Source organism: Mustela putorius, unplaced genomic scaffold (assembly GCF_011764305.1).
Source record: "Mustela putorius furo isolate JIRA1106 unplaced genomic scaffold, ASM1176430v1.1 tig00000129_pilon_pilon_pilon, whole genome shotgun sequence".
Lineage (NCBI taxonomy): Eukaryota > Metazoa > Chordata > Mammalia > Carnivora > Mustelidae > Mustela > Mustela putorius.
Genome location: NW_025421290.1, coordinates 34,813,161 through 34,835,133, shown reverse-complemented (window position 1 = coordinate 34,835,133; position 21,973 = coordinate 34,813,161). Strand labels below are relative to the sequence as shown.

At 41.6% G+C, this 21,973-nt stretch overlaps 1 protein-coding gene across 26 annotated transcripts in view; it reads left to right on the top strand.

Annotated features, from left to right (window-relative positions):
- NRXN3 (neurexin 3) overlaps nt 1-21,973 on the top strand; it is a 1,565,929-nt gene that overhangs the window by 788,643 nt on the left and 755,313 nt on the right. The gene's annotated exons all lie outside the window — the stretch shown is intronic.

Here is a 21,973-nt window from a genome sequence, read left to right as displayed (position 1 = left end):
CTGTGGGCATTTCTCTCATTATCAGGCAAAGCTAGTTTGGCACCTACACAAAAAATCAAGTTCTTTGACAAAGAATGGAAACCAACAGCCAGTAGTCTTTGCTCTAAAGAGAACACTTTGAAGAACTTACAGTAGGCACTTCTTATAATCAAAGGGTTTGGTAATAGAGGAAAACATGTTTTAAATAAAACAAAAACAATAGGAAAAACAAAACACAAGAAAGCTTTAATGAGAGAAAAAGAGTTTTCTCTGGCACCACTTCCCTTCAACCCTCCCTAGCAGTGCCCCCTCTCTGCATTTCTCCATTGTCTGAGGTCCTAGAGGGCTTCACTGGGATCTCTCTGATAATAATTTTACCATTATGATCTTTTATACTATTTATTTTATACTATTATACTTTTATTATATTTATTTTATACTATTATACTTTTATACTATTTATTTTATTGCTGTAGGGTTGTGGACTCCTTGTAGACTGTGTTTTACTATCTTCTTATCTCTCACTGTCCTTTGTAGACAGTACACCCTTAATAAACTTATGTAGAAGGAATAAGTGGATCAGTTAACGAATACGTAGTAAGTATATTCATCCTGACTTTTCAGATGCTTTCTGTCTTCCCTGACATAGGTTTTTAAAAGTAGTCCAATAAACCTATTACTGGTGTCTCAATATTTGCTTCCAAGAAAATAAATAGTCTGTTTAAGGACAAAAATCTCTAAAAATTCCCTAAATCAAGGGTGACTAAAATATCCAGGTGCTTCCAGGATAAGCTGCCCTCCTGCTCTGTCTCTTAGGAATTATAGCTGCTGATCAAACTTCTGGCTCCCCATCCTTTCTCCAGTTATCAAAACCTTATTCATATTTCAAATCTGGTTTAATTTTTAGCTCCTTACTTGGTATAGGCTTTCTCTGTCTACTAGAGATGGAAAAAACCATTTCTCTTTTCTAATCTCGATTCCAACTAATTTCTGTCCTCATTCCTTCAACATAGGTGATGGAGTGAAAAGCATTTTGAAGACAGTGGCCTTGGTTCAAGGCTAATCTTTGCTGTACTGCACTGGTCAGTTCCTTTCCTTGACCCTGGTTCTCTCACGGTGGTAATGGACCTTTGCCGTAGGATGTCTGGTCTAGCGTCTGAGATGAGGACCCATTGTATATGCCTGTTCCAACACCTGGACCGTATCGAGGCCTCAGATATAGGCGGCTGCTCCTATTATTGGCACACGTTCCACTCTCTAAATTGTAAATTAAGGGATTATGTGTCTTTCCCAATAACCTGATGTCTCACTTGGTTTTAGTGGCAGATAAATGAATAAATGTATGTAATGAAGACAGTGGTAATTACTATGAGGACAAAGCAGGGTAAAGAGAGAAGGAGCAGGGCCAGGGAAAAGGTGGTTGAGGAGGACTTCTGTGAGGAAGAGATGTTTGAATAGAAATGGAAGAAATTGAGGGAGAGCGTTCTGCCTGTCCTTCGGAGGAGGCAGTCGATGGAGCCATTGATGGAGGGAGGGAGGGAAGGTCAGAAAGGTATAGAACGAGAGCATCCCAATGACACAGAAGCCAAGGGAGGTACAATTTTACAAAGAAAGGAGTAATACTCAGTGTCAGAATCCTCTCTTGCTGGGAGAGAGAAACCTGCTGGGGTTGGCAAGTGGCTGATCACTTTAGTAAGAGGGCCAGAGCTATGGCGGTGCCACAGTGAGAACACCAGGGTCGGGACTGAATGGGATTTCCTGAAGGAGAGTGGTGAGGGAAGACACCAGGCAACTGAAGACTATAGTTAAATCTGAAAGACCTGTGTGTGTGTCTCGGCAGAGAGAAAGGGGGGAATTAGACATGTAGGAGGGAGATGCTGACGCCCATGGCCATGAGGGAGGTAGGAGCTGGTGGAAGGAAAGGCAAGGTGGGGGTTTTGGTCAGAGGAGTGATGCCCCTGCACAGCAGAGAGAGAAAGCTTGGGTGTGGGTCAAGCCAGAGGTGGCTTCACATTTCCTAGTGAAATACTCTGAAGGTGTTGGTGGTGAGCTTGAGTAGAGGCGCAGAGATTTGGGTTAGGTCAAGCAGGGAACGAAAGGAAACCTAACATTTAAAAACAAAATTTGTTCTTTTTTTTTTTTTAAAGATTTTATTTTTCTTTTAATTTATTTGACAGAGAGAGGGAGATCACACATAGGCAGAGAGGCAGGCAGAGAGAGGGGGGAAGCAGGCTCCCTGCTGAGCAGAAAGCCCAATGTGGGGCTCCATCCCAGGACCCTGAGATCATGACTTGAGCTGAAGGCAGAGAACCCACTGGGCCACTCAGGCACCCCCCAAATTTGTTCTTTTGACCTTGAATGGAGGAAGCCAGGTGATCCGCCTTGTGTACAAGGACATTGCCATGGACATGACCTCCAACATGTCTGCCATATTGCAGGTTCATTTCTGGAGTCTTAGTCTTTTCTTTTCTTTTTCATTTAACTATTGAGTTTCCAATTTACATATGTGATCTTTACATTGTGCTCTTTAATAGTGTAAAGTTTAGATTCAGGTCATACCACAGTGGAGCTTAATTCTGGCCACAAAATGTGGTTGGTAGCTTTTAAAGACATACACTCATTGTGACTCTGAGATTAGGCTGGACCCTCCGACGTATATTTTATACCATTTAAAATCCTTATAATCACACTGTAATCTGACAGGGGAAGCGAGGTGATGATAATGACCTATGATAACAAGGCATTTGCTCAGTATCACCCAGCTTATCAGGGAACATTTCTGGGGTTGCAAGTGCGGATCTTCTGGACCTTAACTATCACAACGTCCTCTAGTTCTAGCAAAAGGCTAAAGAACAATAGTCTTTCGTTTCGATACTGAAGATACTTTCCAGCTGATGCTGGCTTGAATTTCCTGTGTGGCGGAGGGGGAGCTGAAAGTGCATTTTAATAAGCTTCAATTAAATTAATTTCATTTTACTTCTTTTGATCTATGGTCTCTTCAAAAAATCCAATTCTACTGATGTTTATTAAGTGCCTGTATTCACTTGGAAAGTGCCAGACACTTCAGGGGAATCTGGGGACGAGTGTGATTCAGCCCATGCTTCAAGAGCTGACAATCGAGTGGAGAGGATGGGAGTGTACAATTTGCTCGAATACTAGATTGACGGTCATGGGCACTATAAAGGGTGGCACAGACAATGGGTTCTTGGTGCGCAACTGCAAGGTCATGGGAGTAATTAGAAAAGTGCCCCCATAGTACCTAAACGCTAGCAGCATCGTACAATAGAACTCTTGAAGATTCTTTATTTTAAACAATGGCCGTCCATTTGTTTTAATCCATACCATATACTAAGTAGAGAATGCAGAGATGGCAACGACATCATCTTAGACGTTGTGGAGGTCGGCAAGGTCAGCCCACTTTGTGCTGTAGGCGTAGGTGAATCAGGGCTCAGGGGCGAGGGGGTAGGGAGGCAGCAGTCCTGGGGTGGTGTATGACTTGTTCTCATTTCTTTGTGTGTTTTGTTGGGTGACAGCTGTTCGTGACATTGAACTGCAATTGTGCAAAGATACGTGTTATGTGAAATTGTTGGTTTTATGTTTTCTTTTATGCTGCTTTTTTGTAGTTAAGGAATCTAAACTCCAGAAAAACTGTGAACCCAGAATAGGTCAAATCCTACATATTCTGGGTAAACAATGTTTTAATACGTTTTCTTAGGGATTTAAAAGTAGGGCACTAGAAATTGCCATATAGTTCCTTTTCACATTGACTGCAGGCTTTCAGAAGAAAAGCACCAAACCTGGAGAACACGTGCTAGTCTGTGCACAAACAGGAATTTAGCAAAGGCTTCCAGATTCTCCCCTTATGGTCATTTACATGTAGGTGCTGTCAGAGTCACTTCGAAATGCACACATAAAACGAACATTGCTTCTGTCTTCTCAGAGTTCATGTCTAACTAGAAGGATCAAGGGATGGTCCTCAAAAGGTCAGAAGTGGGATTTCTCCTGCCATGTTACTGAGGACATACATCTGACTGCAGGAGTGGTCACCCTGTAACTTCCTCAGCACTCCGTGCCACTCTCCAGTACCATGGGGATGTCTGTCTCCATGTTGATCCGGACACTTTCCTGCTGCAGTGGGTCAGTGCCTCCCCACCCCCCACCCCACGATGGATTTCGGTGTTGCCTGGGTGATGTGATGGATGCTTCTGTCTTCTCTCTGGCTGCTTGGAGCCAGGGTACAGAAGTGCTGGTTAAACAGTGATTAATCTTTCCTAATGGTACTGTGTACTGCAAACAGAATTTCGGCCACCATGTCTTCATTACCCTAGATCAGAGTCCATATGACCTCATATGAGGTCATCGGTCATTTGGTATAAAGCAGAGGGTAGAGGCCTTTTGAGCAAGTATCAACTGCGTGGAGTCTGTTTGGAACAGAAAAATGATGGGGCCCCTGTTGCCAAGAATCCGTAGGGAAGGAATTAAAGCCGGTGTGTGATCCCTGGCCCCTGTCATGCTGAGCATTCCTATTGATGGAGAGCAACAGGGCTCTGACCCAATCCCAGTGGACACTCAGCGGCCACCTCTTGTCTGACCCTAGGGCTTGAAACTGCTTGGGGAACGCTGTTTTCTAGAAGTTGAGGACTGATTTTTAGCATCTCTGGGAGTTAGGTATATTTCTTCACATAGGAGTGTAGAACTTAGTGTGTGCCCAGTGATATCTAGAAGACTGGAGTGTTGGGGAGGGCCCAACAGACCAAGCTCTGAACTTCTGAAGCTCTCATTGGATGGGAGAGCCAGATAATAAACAAACACACATATATCAAATGATGAGAAAAAAAAGTGCCCTGAAGAAAAATAAATTGACTATGGAGAGAAGGAATGAGACAGGTGATAATCAGGGAGGACTTCTTGGAGGGAGAGGTGTTTGAGTACAGATGAAGTGAAGTGAGGGACACCCGTGGTTGAGAAATAAGTCTTCAAAGCAGAGGGGACAGATCATGCAAAGTTCATACTTCAGGTGGTCTACGTTCCATTTATGTGAAGTTATTGTAGCAGCTACCAGGAATCCTTCAGTATGTACAGTCATGTTAGACAGGCTGGAATTGGCAGATCTCTAGCACAGTGCCTAGCAGTTATTGATGTTTTAAAAAATGTGAGCTCCTTCTTCTTTATTCAGAACTCCAGGAAAGGATTTAAGATGAATTCTCACCCACAGAAGGTTCTACAATCTACTGTCAAACACCACATCACATAACATTGGGCAAACCTCTGGGAAGCATCTTCCCTTCGAGTTTCTTCCCTTTCTTCTTCCCTGTCTTCCCTCCTCTCCAGTTTCCTTCCTTCCTTTCTCCTTTCCTTTCCTGCTCTCCTGTGTCTCCTGAGACACAAGTAAATGAATGAAATGTAACCCCAGAGTTCGTAGAATGACTGAATGTTCTCTATGAACATGTAATACCACGAGTTATTCTGTGCCATAATCCGCACGCACAGGACAGTGAGCTCCCTCCCAGTTAGGTGTGGGAGGGGGGAAAAATAGAAAGGGACACGTTTTGTGGGTACCTGAGGCTTGTAGAACCTGGAAATTTAGTGTGTCATTTTGCTGTGGGAGGGTCGGTCATTCAAACTAATGATCTGTAGAGACAGATGTGGTCACGGTACCCTTCTCGGGTCTAGGCATAACACTGAAATCTGTGTTGTATTGCAACACAGTAACACTGAACTGTGTATCATGCTATCCCCAAAACTGTCTTTATACTATTTGAAGTCCTGCCATCAGAATTCTGTGGGTTTCTCAAAGATCCTGGAAATCCTACTCATTGGCAAAATTCTTCTCTTACAGGTGAGGTAGCTCACCTAGTTTCTCCACTTGCAAAAATTAACGACAGCAATAGAAAGCATTTATTAAGCAACTATCAAATATGCTATTTCTAGCCCAGCTGTCCCTAGAGGCAGGCCTGGTTCTCTGTCTGTCCCTCTCTGAGAGGCATAGTGTCCCCTGCTGTAAATGGAAAGCTCAGAGCTGCCTCTGATTGCTGGCAAGGCCAGTTCTCCTTGCCCTTCCTCATCCTCTCTCGAAAACACCCCACCATTCCCCACCCCTTGAGACTTGACCACCATTTTATTGTGTCCATGCCTTCCTCCTGGAATCTTATGAAGTCGTTCTTTAAGGTCTTGAACATCTATCTATTCTTTTCCATTCCTCCTCCTTCTCAGAATCTTTATCCTTTTACATCTAGATTTTCTTACTGTTCTACCTGTTGTTTGGCTGTTTCCAGCTGTTTGCCCCTCCCATCAGCCTTAGACACTTTTGTCAGATTTATGACCTTGAGTACAGGTTGCCGCATTGCCGCCCGTCTTATGGTTTCTTAGGGCTTGCCGCCAGTCTCTCTGCATGCCAGCTTCACAGCCCTCCCTAACCTTCTTTAAGTCCTATGGCTGAGTTCACATATCCCTGGAACATGTGGGGCCTGTTCTCTTGTTGACTTTCCTCACACTGTCCGCCCCACGTAAAGAGCTGCCTCCTTCCCTATGCCTTCAAAAAGATCCGGATCAATTTCTACCTCCTCTGTGAAATTTATCTTCCCTTCTTCTGCTCATATCGATCTCTCCCTGCTTAAACACTCTCTCTAAACTCAAAAGGTCTATAAAGTAGTCTTTTTTAAAATATATACCTTCAGTAGAAACTGTCTTCCAGAAGGGCCCTTACTGAAGTTGGATTATTTTCTTCAGTGATTGGTAACTTTTCAGTGGCAACCACCAGAAAACACAACTGACATTGGCTTAACCAGTTAGAGATCGATGATTTTAAGTAGCAACAAGTCCAGGAGTAGGCAGTCCAGGAGGGTGCAGCTGCTCTGGGACCCATGCTCTTGTCTTTCTGCCTCAGCATCCTCTGTCTGCTGGCTTTTGGCCTCCTGGTTATTACCTCTGAGTCACAGGATAGTTGCTGTACCTCAGGGCAGGGGTAATGGAACAGCAGAAATCCAGGTGTATCTTAGTGACCAGTGAAGTCAGAATTCTATCTTCTGCCCCCTATAGCTGCAAGGGAAGCTGGGAAATTGAGTTTTGGACATTGAAGCTTCTGTAGGGGAAGTAGGACTGGAAAAACGTTGCCAAGAATTGGTATCACGTGAATCAGCCTGGTGTATTAGCCTTAGCGCAGATTAAGGGATAAATCCTTGCCTTAAAATAATGCTTCATCCTTTTTTGGAAGAAACAGCTGAGTAATAACAACAACAACAAAAATGAACACCATCATCAGATTGACTTATTATCAAATGCCTGACCACATGGCCATGTGGACTTGAGTGACTTATTTATCTAAGTTTCTTATCAATCTAAACAGTAGCATTAGTAAAACACTTGCCTCTTTGATATACTGTGATCATGAAAAGAGGTAAAGCCTGTGGCCTGTCATCTGTCATATAGGAGGCACTCAGTGAATGCCAGTCGCCTTTTCTCCTCCCATTTGGGGTGCCAGCTGGTGTAGAGAAAAATCCCAAAGACAATAAAAATAAGTAAGAATTGAATGAAGGGAGATGATATGTCCTACCACCTAGTCCCCATAAACTCTTTTCCATAGGCAACAGGATTGCCCTAGTAATGGAACCGTGCAGAAGTGTCCAAGATTTATTTATTTTGTAATTAAGAGAGGAAAGAAAATCTTCTCTGCGTATTGGTGAAGGTGTGCATACTAAGGTATGTGAACCCGTGGATATGAAGGTATGTGAAAATGACTCACATGTTGCAGATGTTTAACTAAGATCAATAAGGATTTGTGGGTCTGTCAGCCATACAGTCCGATCACCTCATCACATACGGGAACCCTGCTTCTGAAAAGTGACGTTTAGTGGGAGGGAATGGCAGAGCTCTATCTAATTAGCAAAAGTTGCAAAAGAGGCACGTGTGCAAGAATCATGCATGACCCCAGGGAGAGAAAAGATTGCACACATGTATATATATATTGCAAGGTATATTCTTAACCCATCTCCCTCAGTCTTCACAAAAACAGAACATAATATTCCCTGTACTGTATTGAAGTTCTTAGAAACAAACTTTTTGGTACAGCAGACTATGTGCGTGTGTTTTTTAATTAAAAAACCTGATGTAGAGGCGCCTGGGTGGCTCAGTGGGTTAAAGCCTCTGCCTTCAGCTCAGGTCATGATCCCAGAGTCCTGGGATTGAGCCCCGCATCAAGGTCTCTGTTCAGCAGGGAGCCTGCTTCCTTGTCTCTCTCTGCCTGCCTCTCTGCCTACTTGTGATCTCTGTCTGTCAAATAAGTAAATAAAATCTAATATATATATATATATATATATATATATATATTAGAAAGAAAAGAAAAGAAAAGAATAAAATAAAGAAAAAAATAAAAACCTGATCCATCTATCCATCCATCCATCCATCCATCCCAAATGCATTGAAAAGCCAAGGGTTTTTCTTTTTCTTTTGATCAAAGGAAAAGCAGAACCCTGCCAGATGTTGGGAGGAATAGTAACCAAGTGATTCAATGAGAATTCTCCTGTGGGGACATGGACTCTCTCGGTTAATGTCACAGAATGAAATCGTCTCACCTTCACCCAGCAGTGAGTTATTCCATCTGGTTGTGTCAATTAGGAGCTGAAGATGACGGGAAGTTAAATGAGTATCTTTATGAAACAAAGCAAAACAGAAAAGGGAACAGCTGGGGGACTGGATGGCTTGGGGACGTAGAATTGAATCTAGAATAAAGAATCTGTTACCTTCAGTTGCTGGTTATAATGCTGGTGCAGGTTAATCTGAATTGAAGGTTGCTGCTGCGTGATGACAGTTAGCTATCACAGGGCCGTGGCATCTACAGTACAGTGTGGATCTAGGTTTTTAGAATGCCCTGTCCTCTTTAGCTAAGGGTCAAGCCACCAGCTTCATTATGCAGCCAAGGGGTCAGCCGTAAGAATCCCAGGGTCATAGAACTTCAGCTTTGGAAAGGGCATTGCTATTGTGTCCAGACTCTGTGAACTCTGGGAAGTTGGATATGTGATTTCTTAGCTTGTGCTATATTCTAAGGAAAAGAACACAGAGCTTTCATCAAATCCCTCCCTAACTGTTAAAATCTTTATTTAGACCTTGTCTTTGAATTGGGTAGACTTGAATGTCAGGTTTCACTTGATCACCTGCTAGTTTTGTAATCTTGGGCAAGTCACTTCTAGAAGTATAAATTGTATAAATTCAAATGTATACAACAGGGAGGGTGCTGTCCTCTCTCTCATAGAGTCGTTACAAAGAAAATTTGAGATAATGTGTAAACAACTTTTACCATAACATGAAATAAGTTCCCAGTAAATGTTAGCCATTACTATTATTGATGAAAATACCGAGTCCAGGAATGCTGAGTGATACCCAAGGTTAATGGCAGAAATAGGACCAGAATCCTGCTTTTCCAGTTCACTACTTTGGCCACTGGAAACCATGATGACCTCTGAAGACCCCATATCTCTTCTTCTTCATATTCCCTTCATGTTTTGGCTGGGCTAGGCAGGTAACATGAGAAGCTGAAATCAAATGAATTGTTCCACCACTGCATAGCCTGCATAGTCTACTTCTTCATGTGGGAGCTCTCCCTCAGTGTTCTTTAAGTGTCTTACCCAAACTGGTGTCTGCAAAGGGCAATCACAAAGAGTAAGACGGCCACGCTTGGGCTTTGTAGCATCAACTACCCACATGGCCCAAGAACAGACTGTGAGCAAGGTTAGAAGTCTGACTCCTCATTAAGTAGGGGAAGCCTTTCTGAGCCGCCCCTCTGTTGATCAGATAGAGCGGATCTAACAAAAGGGATGACAGATTAGGGACTGTCTGGTGGCTAATGTACTGTTTACTGCAGTATAAATGACTGGTGTTTGGGAAATGACAGATGAAGAACACAAGTGCACTTAAATGATTCCCAGATTCCTGCAGTGGAGGAGGGTCAGGGTTGGCTGAGACGTTGACTGGCAGCGGGGAGGCTTGGTGGGAATTTCAGGGGGATACAAAGTATGCAAGGACTTCAGTTCAGCCATTGATCCAGATGCTGCCGAAGCTTTTTTGCCATATACAGAAGGTGCTGGAAAGGGATGCAGTTCTCTAGCTCGTTCTTTCACGGCCTCATTCCTTCCAGATGTAATCCTGGTTCCAGTCTGAGTGCAGCAGTTACTCCAGAGAGAAAGCATAAGGGGTAGGCACGGAGCTATGCTCAGCCTCGCTGGGACATCCCTAGAGAAAAATGACATAGGAAAAAAGAAAAATAAATATGTTGGAAACAAAGCAAGAAAGCAAACAAGCAGGGAAACAAGCAAGAAAGTAGAAAGAAGGGGAGGAGGAAGGAGGGAAGGAAGGAAGGAAGGAAGGAGAGGCAGAGGGACAGAGGGAATCCGGCACGTCAATCAATCCATGTCTGATATATTCCAACTGAGTGAATTTGTGATGGTCTAACTTGTCCCAGGGGATCATAAGAAGCTTACAAATAATTTGTACCTATTGTAACCATCTAGCATCCATTTGGTTGGTTTCAACAATAATAATGATTGTGATTTTATAATGCAGACAGTCAGACAATGTTTGTAGACATATTGCCGTTGTAACTTATAGTTGCCTTCTGCTTTGTCAGAGGTTTTATGTTCATGCATTCATTCTTTCTTTCCAGCAAATATTAATGGAGCATCTATTTTGTGACAGTTCTAGGTGCTTGAGATACATAAGTGAATAGACAGAAATACCAACCCTGTGGAACTTGCGTATAAGCTGGAAAGAACTAACAGTATATACAGTATCCTATCAGATAATATAAAGTGCTAATAAATAATATGAAGGCAACTAAATCTGTGTATAGGGCTGGAGAATAGTAGGAGGGGGGAGTATATCTGTGCTTTCAGCTATTTAGGCAGGTATCTTAGAGAAGGTGACTTTTGATCAGAGGCTAAAGTAAAAGGAATGGCCAACCTCTGTGGCTATCCAGGGAGGAGCATTCTGTCTGAAAGGAACACAAGTGCAAAGGCCCTGAGGTGAGTGAGAGTGGTGTGTTAGAGGGATCTCAAGGGTTCTGTTGTGTCTGGGAAGAAGGAAGCAAATGGGAGAATAGGAAAAGAGGACAGACAGGTAGACCCGTGACAGACAATGTAGGACCTTTGAACAGAGTAAGTTATAGGAAGTTTTTTAAAAGGCAGTGAAATTATGTGGTATTTGTTTTCAAGTATGGTTCTGAATGCTGTGCAAATAGGTGCTGGGGATGGTGGTGAAAGCCCGGAGACCCATTTGAGGGGTGATAGGTTAGCTGGTCTAAGGATCCTGGTGTCTTGGTTACGATGGTATTCTTAGAAGTTGTATTTTGAAGATAGGTCTAATAGAATTTGATTTGGGGGGATTCAGTGTAAGGGATGAGAGAAATAGAGATTATATGTCCTTATGTTGTTGTTTTATATGTCCGTATGTTTTAAAAATATTTGTATTTGAGGGCGCCTGGGTGGCTCAGTGGGTTAAGCCGCTGCCTTCGGCTCAGGTCAAGATCTCAGGGTCCTGGGATCGAGTCCCACATCGGGCTCTCTGCTCAGCGGGGAGCCTGCTTCCTCCTCTCTCTCTCTCTCTCTGCCTGCCTCTCTGCCTGCTTGTGATCTCTGTCTGTCAAATAAATAAATAAACTCTTTTAAAAAAAAATTTGTATTTGAAGTTCAGTGTTGGGTCTTTATTATTTCGTGGGCTTTTCTCATCAGAGTTTGAGGCAATCATATTAAATTATAAAATTTTAATTATCCAGAATTTGCACATAGGTCCTTTGGTGGACCAAAGTCCGTCTTACAAACATGCCGTTTTTGGCTCACAGTATTTTGAGTCTTTGAGCCAACATTAAAAAAAAAAAAAAATCCAGATAACTGAATTTTTTTAAGAAACAGTAAGATTTATGGGGATAAAGGCCATTGCTTGCTGGAGCCAGTAGCTTTTGCCATCTTTTAAGGGGATAGTTCTTCATTCTCTCAGTGGTTAACCTCTGGAGTTCATTTCCTCACCATTTACCTGAGTGTCCCTGAAGGTATTTGCCTTCAGGTATTTCCTCCTTCCCTCACCTCCCACTCCCCCACCCCCAGGTAGAAAGAGACACTGGAGACAATTATAATGCAGTTCCAGTTGCGGGGTGGGAGAAGGGCAGGGAATCCCAGGATTATCATATGCAATCTATAAACCCATAGGTAATCCAAGTATTGTCTGTAAATCCAATTAATAATACATAATCTGTTTTGCATAAGTTTAAATATTATTTTTGGAAGGCTAGACTAATTCCAAATTAAGTGAATAAAAGCACATATTTGAATCTCACTAAATTTTAATTGTCTGTATTGTCTCAATTAACAGATGCTAAAGTGCTGAAAGTACGATTGCTTTCTCTTTTTTTTTTTTTAATTTGTATTTTTTATTAACATATAATGCATTATTAGCCCCAGGGGTACAGGTCTGTGAATCGCCAGGTTTACACACTTCGCAGCACTCACCATACCACACACCCTCCCAGTACGATTACTTTCAAGTGGCTGGGGTTTTTTTTAATTTTTATTTATTTATTTTTAATCCCTTGAAAAGGGACCCTGAAACTCATAAGGCTTGGGAACAGCTGTTCTCTTCTGGCCCTCCACTGCACTGATGACGAAAGGAAATCCAGAGACAAGTTCTGCGAATAAAACCACTCAGCTGATTAATGGTAGCAGACCCCTGACCCCCCAGCAGGCTTTGGGAGGTCACTTTCAGTGCTAGCTCCCACACCCAAAAGTCAAGAGGCTGGAGAGGGTTGATTTATGAGGCTTTGACATGCAAATTCTTGATTCTATTTCAGGGATGACAAACTCCTGTTTAGAGATGCATGGAAAAGATTCTCTTCTCCTGAGAATACAGCTGTAGGGCAAGGCTTCTCAACAGCTACACTGTTGACATTTTCAGCTAGGTAATTCATTGTTGGGGGGGACTGTGTGATACACTGTAGGATATTTAGCCATTCCCTGGCCTCCACACACTGGTTGCTTATAGTACCTTCCCTTCCCATGCCCACACATAACACACCCACACATACACACCGGTTGTCACAATAAAAAATATCTCCAGACATTGCCAAGTGTCTCCTGGAGAGAGGCAGAATTATATCCGGTGGAGAACCACTACTCTGGACAGACTGCTGGTGCTTTACCATAGATTCAGGGACCCAGGGAAAGACCTGGAACACACAGCAGCTGGCACTCTGCTGACCCAGCAGCCTTGCCTGGACACCTGCTCATGGACTCCTCCTACCCATCACCAAGGGTGAGACATTAACCTACAGCCCCTTCCCAGAGACCTGTAAATTTACACAGTCCAGTTTATAAGCATCTCTGTACTTTCTCACTTTCTAAAGGCACTGATTCCCAATACCTGAAACTGCACAGGGATGTGGGTTTTTTTGTCCACTTCTTTGTTAGGTTTTGTTGTTGTTGTTTTAACTTTCTATTGTAGAGTTCCTCACTTTTTCTTTCTTCTTTCCATTTTTATTGCTTTTTGTTGTTCTTTCTGTGTCTTCTTGATTTTATTTTATTTTATTTTATTTATTTATTTTGGTGTGGAGCCTTTCTCTGTCTGTCTCTCTGCCTAGGGCTCTGTTTCATTTTAGGGCTTAGTCTTCTGTTGTTGATCTTCCCAATCTCTGTCATTCTTGCAATGGCTGTTTCTGGGTTTTTCCTTAAAAGTTTTTGTGTGACAGTTTGTCTCTTATTCTGCCTCTCACTGTATCTCTCCGGATCATTTTTCATGACCCATGCCTTACTTTTGGAGGATGTTGATGTGTTTCCATAACATTTCTATTTGTGAGCATCTTTTAATCTATTTATGGACCTCTCTTTCCATTTCTGCCTTTCTTTTGGAAATGACCCATCTACACCAAGTTTCTGTCAGGATTTCTTTCTCTGGGTAGGAAGTTCCTCAGGCAGGTAATGGAAACCGTTTTCTTCTGTTGAATGATAAACCTAAGAGGAGCACAGGGAATGGATTTTCAATTAACTGCTTAGAGGCAATTTTTTGTTTTATTTAATAGAATTGAATTTTTATAAAATTTAAATTTAGAATATTAAATCCAATAAAGATTCAATATTTAACCTTTTATAAAATTAGTGTCATAAAGATAAGTTTTAAATGATTCCACATCATACGCAATTAAATTCAAAACCTAGTAGGTAATTCTTTTTTGGAATTAACTCCTCTCTCTCTTTTTTTTTAATTCTAGGTGAAATAAAATCAATGATTTGTAAAGATGGATGAGTTATTTTAGGTAGAGTTTGGGAATAAGAAACAGGAGGACTAGGATTTGCTCTTTGCAAAGTACCTATCTTTTTCCTGTCCTATAGAGTGCCCAAACCAAGAATGAGAAGTAGGACCCTGTGAGGTTCAAAAGGACAGTGAAAACTATCAAATCTACTCATTTCTGTAAGAAAATGAGAATTGTAGTAAACTTGCAAAACAGATTGGAATCCATCTGGTAGAGCCAAATTAATCCCCCTTTAATGATTGTTTATATGGTGTATCCAAAATAAAAAACCAGTATCGAGAGTTAATCAATTAAAATGTATTCATTTTGGTTTGCTGAAACAAGAGGGAATTGTAAACGGAGCAAAATTTATCCTATGTTATAAACATGTTAAAAACACACATCTTCATTGGACCTTATGTAAATTAATCAAGTTATAGCCCTAAGGTTTTGGTTGTTGTTGTTTTCATTGTTTGTTTACTTGTGGTACAAGGGAAAAGTACTGGTTTCCGAGAGCGCGGGCGGGGCTGTTTGAAGAACGTTTTAAGGTTTCTGAAATCAACAAAGGAACACAACAAAATAAGAAAACCAGGATGGACATTTAGATTCGACAGGGAAGGCAAAACCAATTAACCAAGGGCATTGACTGTTTCTCTTCCCTCTAGTTTAGGATAAATTTCTTTTTTTCTTCCGTACCCTGTGTGAATGCTATTAACCCTAATAATACATTTATAGAGCATTAAAGAGTCAAGGCTAGGCAACTGATACTTGAAGGGTACTTGGTATTTTAAATGGGACACACTCCAAGACCTTGAAGCTTCCTAAAATTTTTGACAAAGTTGAATTCAGTTCAACTCAGTGGAATTCTGTGCCTCAAATAGTCACCGGGAATGTATTTCCATGGTTGTTGTGCTAAGGATAGGGAGGAGAATACTAGTAAGGTCTCTGCTATTTCTGAGCTCTTAGCTGATTATCGGATATTACTGCTTCAGCTACTGTTTCTCCCATAAACGGTGCCAACCCACAGTGGCAAAGAACTGTGCTAGTGTCTACTGTGAGGCCATGTTTCATCTAACCTGAAGATGCCTTAGAGAGGAAGGTGACATCCGCCAATCTCCCTGTTCTGTTGTGTTCTGTTAATCCCACTGATAGTTTTTAAATCCCTCCATTAGGACTGGTTTCCAAGCCTTCACTCTTCCCTCACAGACATGCATTCTCTACATTGGAATTAACTCTGATATTTTGTGAAGTTGTGTAACAACGTATTTGTTAAAACTAGTCAGTGGCTCCTCATTCCTTTTTTTTTTTTTTTTCCCAAGGATAAAATCTGTGCACTGATGCATGGTATTTGGGATCCCCCCCCGCCCCGCCACCACCGATACTTACCTTGAGAGGCAGGTTTGGATGGTATACAGTGGTAGGAGAGCAAGCACTAGAGTCTGGGGTCAAATCCTAGCTTCTTTTCTTTCTGTCCTTGTGCCCTGAATACATGCTTTTACCTCTCTGTGGCTCAGTTACTTCACCTGTGAAATGGGAATGATAAAGTCACCTGATTCGTTGGGCTCCTGTTCATGAAAGCTAGTTAGTGCCAGTATGGTGGTTTGCAAAGAAATGGTAACCTTCCATAAATGTTAATTATTATTATCACTCCCACCTATAGGGACTTTGTTCACGCTGACTTGCTCTCATTCTCTCCTGGGTTGCTCTGAGCTCCCAGAACCTGCTCACTCTGTTCCCTTCCTCCCCTTTTCTCAGCTAACTGGGACTTCAGGGCTCAGACTTTTGACTCTCCCAGGAAGCAGTTCTCCACTTCCCTGCACTGCACCTTTGTAGGTGTAGTCGCTGGCACAGTGCTTGGCTCATAGGGTATGTTCGGGAAACCTGCCTCCACAAACAAACCGAAAGTGAGAATCCACTAAAAGGGATAACTTAAAGTAGGTTATTTGACTAATTGTCTGAATGCTAGAGGCGTATGTGTTTCGCAGTGGGCAGGTGTTTCTGTGGGATACTGGTACCCTCCAGATGTGCATTACTATATCTCAAATGATGAGTACATGGTCAAGGAAGGTAAGGAATTGGGGATATGTCTCTCCTAAAGAGTCGGATTTTTGATTAGCATGGTTCTTGTTTTTTATGTTATATTTATTTATTTGTCAGAAGGGGAGAGAGAGAGGGTGCACAGGTGCACAAGCAGGGGGAGCAGCAGGTGGAGGGAGACACAGGCTATCTGGTGAACAAGGAGCCCAATGTGGGACTCATGCCAGGACACTGGGATCATGACCTGAGCCCAAGGCAGAAGGTTAACTGTCTAAGCCACCCAGGCACCCCAGTTAGCACAGTTCTAACTGTGATGAAGAAGCTTGCACAACCTAAATTTTTCCAAATATCTGAGTGTTTGGAACCCACCTTTGTTAGTATACTAAGAAACCCAATTATAGTTCCCTAAGGAACAACCGTTTGGGAAATACAAGTTGGAACTAATTAGAGCTACTGTAACCAAGGCTTATCTCTTTCCTTCTTGGTCCCAGGACTGTGTCAGGAGCTTCTGAGACCCAGTGAGGCCTTCCTCTGGGTAGAGACTAGTCTTAGCTAGAACCCGAACAGGCCCTATATAGAGCAAGTTGAAGCCATTCAGAGAGAGAGAGAGAGCTGCTTTGGCTATTACAACCTAGCGCCATATGGTTCTACTTCTCCTTCCAGAGGTATTTTTCTGAGCAAAGAATGTCAGGAATAGCTCCTCCACTTATTCATATTTATTTATTTAAAAATATTTATTTGATTATTTGAGAGAGGGAGGGAGGGAAGGCAGAGGGAAAGAGAAACTTTAGCAGACTCTGTGCTGAACGCGGAACCCCATGCAGGCAGGGCTTGATCCCACAACCCTGATAGCATGACCTGAGCTGAGACTGAGAGTTGGAGGCTTAACTGACTGTGCCAGCCAGGGCCCCAAGAACAGTGCCTTTAAAAAGAAAGGCAAGGGGTAGGGGCACCTGGGTGGCTCAGTGGGTTAAAGCCTCTGCCTCCGGCTCAGGTCATGATCCCAGGGTCCTGGGATAGAGCCCCACATCGGGCTCTCTGCTCAGCAGGGAGCCTGCTTCCTCCTCTCTCTGCCTGCCTCTCTGCCTACTTGTGATCTCCATCTGTCAAATAAATAAATAAATAAATAATCTTTAAAAAAAAAAAAAAAAGGCAAGGTGATTAAGTGGCTTAGTTGATTAAGCGTCTGACTCTTGATTTCAGCTCAGGTCTTAAAATCAGAGTTGTGAGTTCAAGCCCTCCACTGGGTTTCACATTGGTCTCTATGCTGGACATGGGTCCTACAAGACAGAAGAGGAAGAAAGAAAAGAAAGGAAGGAAGAAAGAAAGGCCCAGAATTTGAGTAAGTTTATAGGCATGATATGATGTTGTTTTTTAAAATATTTTATTTATTTATTTTGACAGAGAAATCACAAAGATTTCTCATCAACTGCATCAAACCCATCTGAGTCACTTATCAAAATTCAGGGAGGGGGCTAGGAAGAGGGGGGTGGGGTTATGGACATTGGGGAGGGTATGTGCTATGGTGAGTGCTGTGAAGTGTGTAAACCTGGCGATTCACAGACCTGTACCCCTGGGGCTAATAATACATTATATGTTAATGAAAAATACTGACTCCAGGGGACTCTGCTTGGACCTAATGATCAAACAGTCCATGAAGGGGAGACCAATAACCTGTATTCATTCTGAGGTCCACAATGGTTCTTGTGCTCTCTGGCATTTAAGAACTGTGGTTCTGGTTTGACCTCAGGTGGAGGCACTTTGAAAATGGAAACTTTTCAATAGACCCACCATTTACAATGTCACTTCTGTAAGTTATAAACTATACATGCGGAATCATTATCATGGTTCTTATTTCTTATATGTTTTTAAAATATGCATGTTAAAAGTCGTAAGGACTTTAAATGTTCTCTTTTGTGAGAAGAAAAATTATTAGAGCAGTGACTTTGGTCTCTGAGCCGCCTCCCTAGTCCGTCTGTGAAACAGGAGTGGTGCCATTGACCTTGCTCTGCTGGTGGGGTTGAGAGAATGAAGCAAGAAAGACAGAAAAGCAAGGGTGAAGTGTAAAGTGCTATGAAAAATAGAGTATTATGGTACCTATATGCAAATTTGGTGAAACGGTATTTTTGTACACATAATATTTTTCTAAGTAACCTAGTTTAGTTTATTTGTTCTACAGGGTTCAACAATAAATTCTGATAACTGGGAGTTTAGAACAAGCAATGATTCAGATTTATTACAAAATGAACATGATTATTCACAGGAAGGGAAACCTGGGATTGTATAGAATAGGATTTTTATAAAGCATTCCTTTTGAATCTAGCAAGAGTTAAGTATTAGGATCACTATTCTAAATGCTTCTAAGTGACTCTGCACTATAAGTAAATGCTCTTGGAAAACAAATAGGGAATTCGTTTATGAAATGAACCCTCTTCTTGATGGTATGGGGTAAGATTATCAATCATAGCATGTTTAAGAATTCTACCTCAGATTTACATAGAACATGAAAATAATTGGGGGAAGGATTCACAAACCCTGACGTCAAGTTTAACTTTAACTTTGGCGGTCTTATAAGAAAAACCCCATTTTCTCCTATAAATGTAAACCTTTTATTTTTTAATGGAAACAGATTTGTTGAGTTCACACTATTAAAGGTGCATTGAAAAAGGTCAGCAGACAAAATAAATTTGACAGAAAATAGTAAAGTTAAAAGTTTTATTCATGTACAGTGGCTAAGAATGAAGATATTGAGATAAATTATTTTAAGTGAGAACTGTCCTTTTAATAGGCCTCACTTTTCAGCCATGTCTCATTTTTCATTTTCACGAGGATTTTAATGTATTCTTTTCATTATATAAAACATGCCATATTTGGCCTTTTCATGAAAATGGATCTGATATTCTCCTTTGACAGCCATTCATGTGAAAAGAACAGGTCCTATTTCTGTCCATCGCCTACATGTACATATTCATAGAAATCATAGATTTTTTAGTAAAATATACTTCATGCTATAGAACATCTTCGTCCCGGAAACTCCAAGCATTTTGGTCAATGAGTGTATCATATTTTCTCTCTCTGTGTCAAGGGACGCATATGGTCAAGGATTCTAAGTTCCAAATTTAACTCCATCTAAATTATGTGATTTCCATTTTCTACACAGAGGAACGGAGATACAGGCAATCAAGTCTCCAGGCCAGAGGGCATTAACTCCAAATTAATCTTGAAGATTTTCTGTATCTCTCTAGCTACACGTCTTTGTATTGCTACTTTTAATTTGAACTACAATTTGTTCTTGATTTTTTGGGGGGGATGGATAAATGGACTTAATCATTCTTCTGCTATTTTATAAACAATTATAGAGAACGGGTGTGTGTGTGTGTGTGTGTGTGTACTCATATGTGTAGTTTTACTCTGATAGTGGTATTTTAATATCTGCTTGATAACTTTATTGGCCTAAATTGAAACCTTTCCAGGAAGAAAAATTAATCTTCATTCATGTTGTTTGTCATTTTTTTTTTGGAAATATGAAAATTATTGCTAAGTTTTTTCATGGTAGTCTTTCCATGCTGAAGGATAGTTAAATTGTACTCAGCACTGCTAGCTGCTTTTGGATAGGTAAAAAAAATATAATGATATAGTTACTAAATTCAGAAATCAGTAAATTATTTATATAATAGTCAATAAGATACTCTTCCCCGCTGCAACTTCTTATAGCAAAATTCCATCGCGCCAAATTACATTCCTTGTTTCAAGTAACACTGTAACTAATGGCTTGTTTTCAATTTAATATGATCTTCTTCTGGTGTCTTGGCTGAAAACAAGAAAACGTAATTTCCCAAAGTGAAGTGTAGGTATGCCAGGCTCTTCACAATGGCGGTAGTAGAATGCCCGTGGGCAGGGAGAGGGCACGGTAAGTCTCCCTGACCTGGATGAATCATAGGTCAATACAATGGCAAAAACAGAGGAGCAACAAAGATGGGAAAGGCACAGGACTGAACGGGAAACCAGGACTTGAACTACTTGGTCATTATTTTGTTGTTGTTGTTTAGGTTTATTTTGGTTTTAAAGGGAGTAACAACAAGGAGCAGATAAGGACATATAAATTGGAAGCAGATTGTGGTTTATGATAATGACAGGCCCGAAGGGACTTGGCTTTCTTGGTGACATTGAAGTAAATTGCACTACTCAAGACGTATACTAAGAAGGATAGAAAATGAGATGTGCAGAGAAGACAGGACTGCTGTTTTTATGGTATTGCTGACGATCCAAATGAATGGAAGGGAGGAGGGGACCAGTGTTGACTTTAATATATATATTATGAATGGAAAAATTTATATTTCTCCTAGAGGGATGAAAAGGGTCTTAAATAATCACTGTCCACTATTTCAACCCTCCCCTCCCCCCTTTTTTAAACTTCTCCAGTATCTTTGATTTACTCTAAATTCCTAATTTCTTATTAATAAACAAGATCATCTTGGTTTATTTATTTATTTATTTTTAAAGATTTTATTTATTTAACACAGATTGAGAGAGAGATGACAAGTAGGCAGAGAGGCAGGCAGAGAAAGAAGGAGAAGCAGGTTCCCCACTGAGCAGAAGGCCTGATGTGGGGCTCGATCCCAGGACCCTGAGATCATGACCTGAGCTGAAGGCAGAGGTTTTAACCCACTGAGCCACCCAGGCACCCCTCATCTTAGTTTAAATTTACTTGGGTTACAAATAACATTTTTTTTTTTTTTAAGATGAGGAAAGAAGAGAGTGCTATAGCTTCCCCATCCAGAAACAGACATAGCTCTTACATAAAATCCTGTCCCTAGAAGATGCCATACCATATAGGGGACATTTTAACTGAAGAATAGGACCGTCCAAGGCTTGACCCATCTCCCACTCAGTATGCTTTGCTTTTAACCAAAAAGCCTCTGTGTGTGTGTGCATGCACGTGCAGATACACACAAGTGAAAGTTCTCACATCTCTAGGACTTGTTTCCATCACTCACTACTCCCTTAGGATGCCTGGTGCTCCCGAGTTCCTCGGGCAAATGTGTGTTACGGTGGCCCATGATAGCCACACAGCACCTGAGTACCACTTGCTACCTTCTTAATTCTATACCATCCACTCCAATTAGAAGGCAGAATAGAAAATGGCTGACTTCTGATCATTGTATAAGAGGGATGAAGCAGGAATGAACATTGTTCTGTTAAAGTTATTTTCATTCTAAAGGGATAAGGGGCTGATAGCGTCCACCCTCGTTACAGGGAAAAGTGTCCTGACTTTCCCTCTTCTCTTCTGGGTTTTCCCTCTTCCTGGTCCCATCGAAAGGAAATTCTCTCCTAACAGAGTGTGTCATTTTAAGTTGACTTTCTGAGAGCTGAGCTAAGAGCCATTGCCAAGGCCAGTGGGCGTAAATTCAGTCCGCCTGACGGGAGATGACAGGCTGCGGGATTTATGACTTATTTGAGTTCTCATACATCACCCTCGGTGTCGCTCGCTTATGATGGCCCTGCCAAAAGATAAAGAAGTGTAGGACGCTTGGTACGGGCTGTGGTGACAGGCCAGGGACAAATGTCTCTGTTGGGTAAATTGATTTGAATGGCTCTAGTGAAATATCAGGTTAGGTTGAAAATATGATTGGGTTTAATGATCCTGCTGACTTTGTAGACTGTCGGGATTCCAAATCCTGAACAAGTTAATTA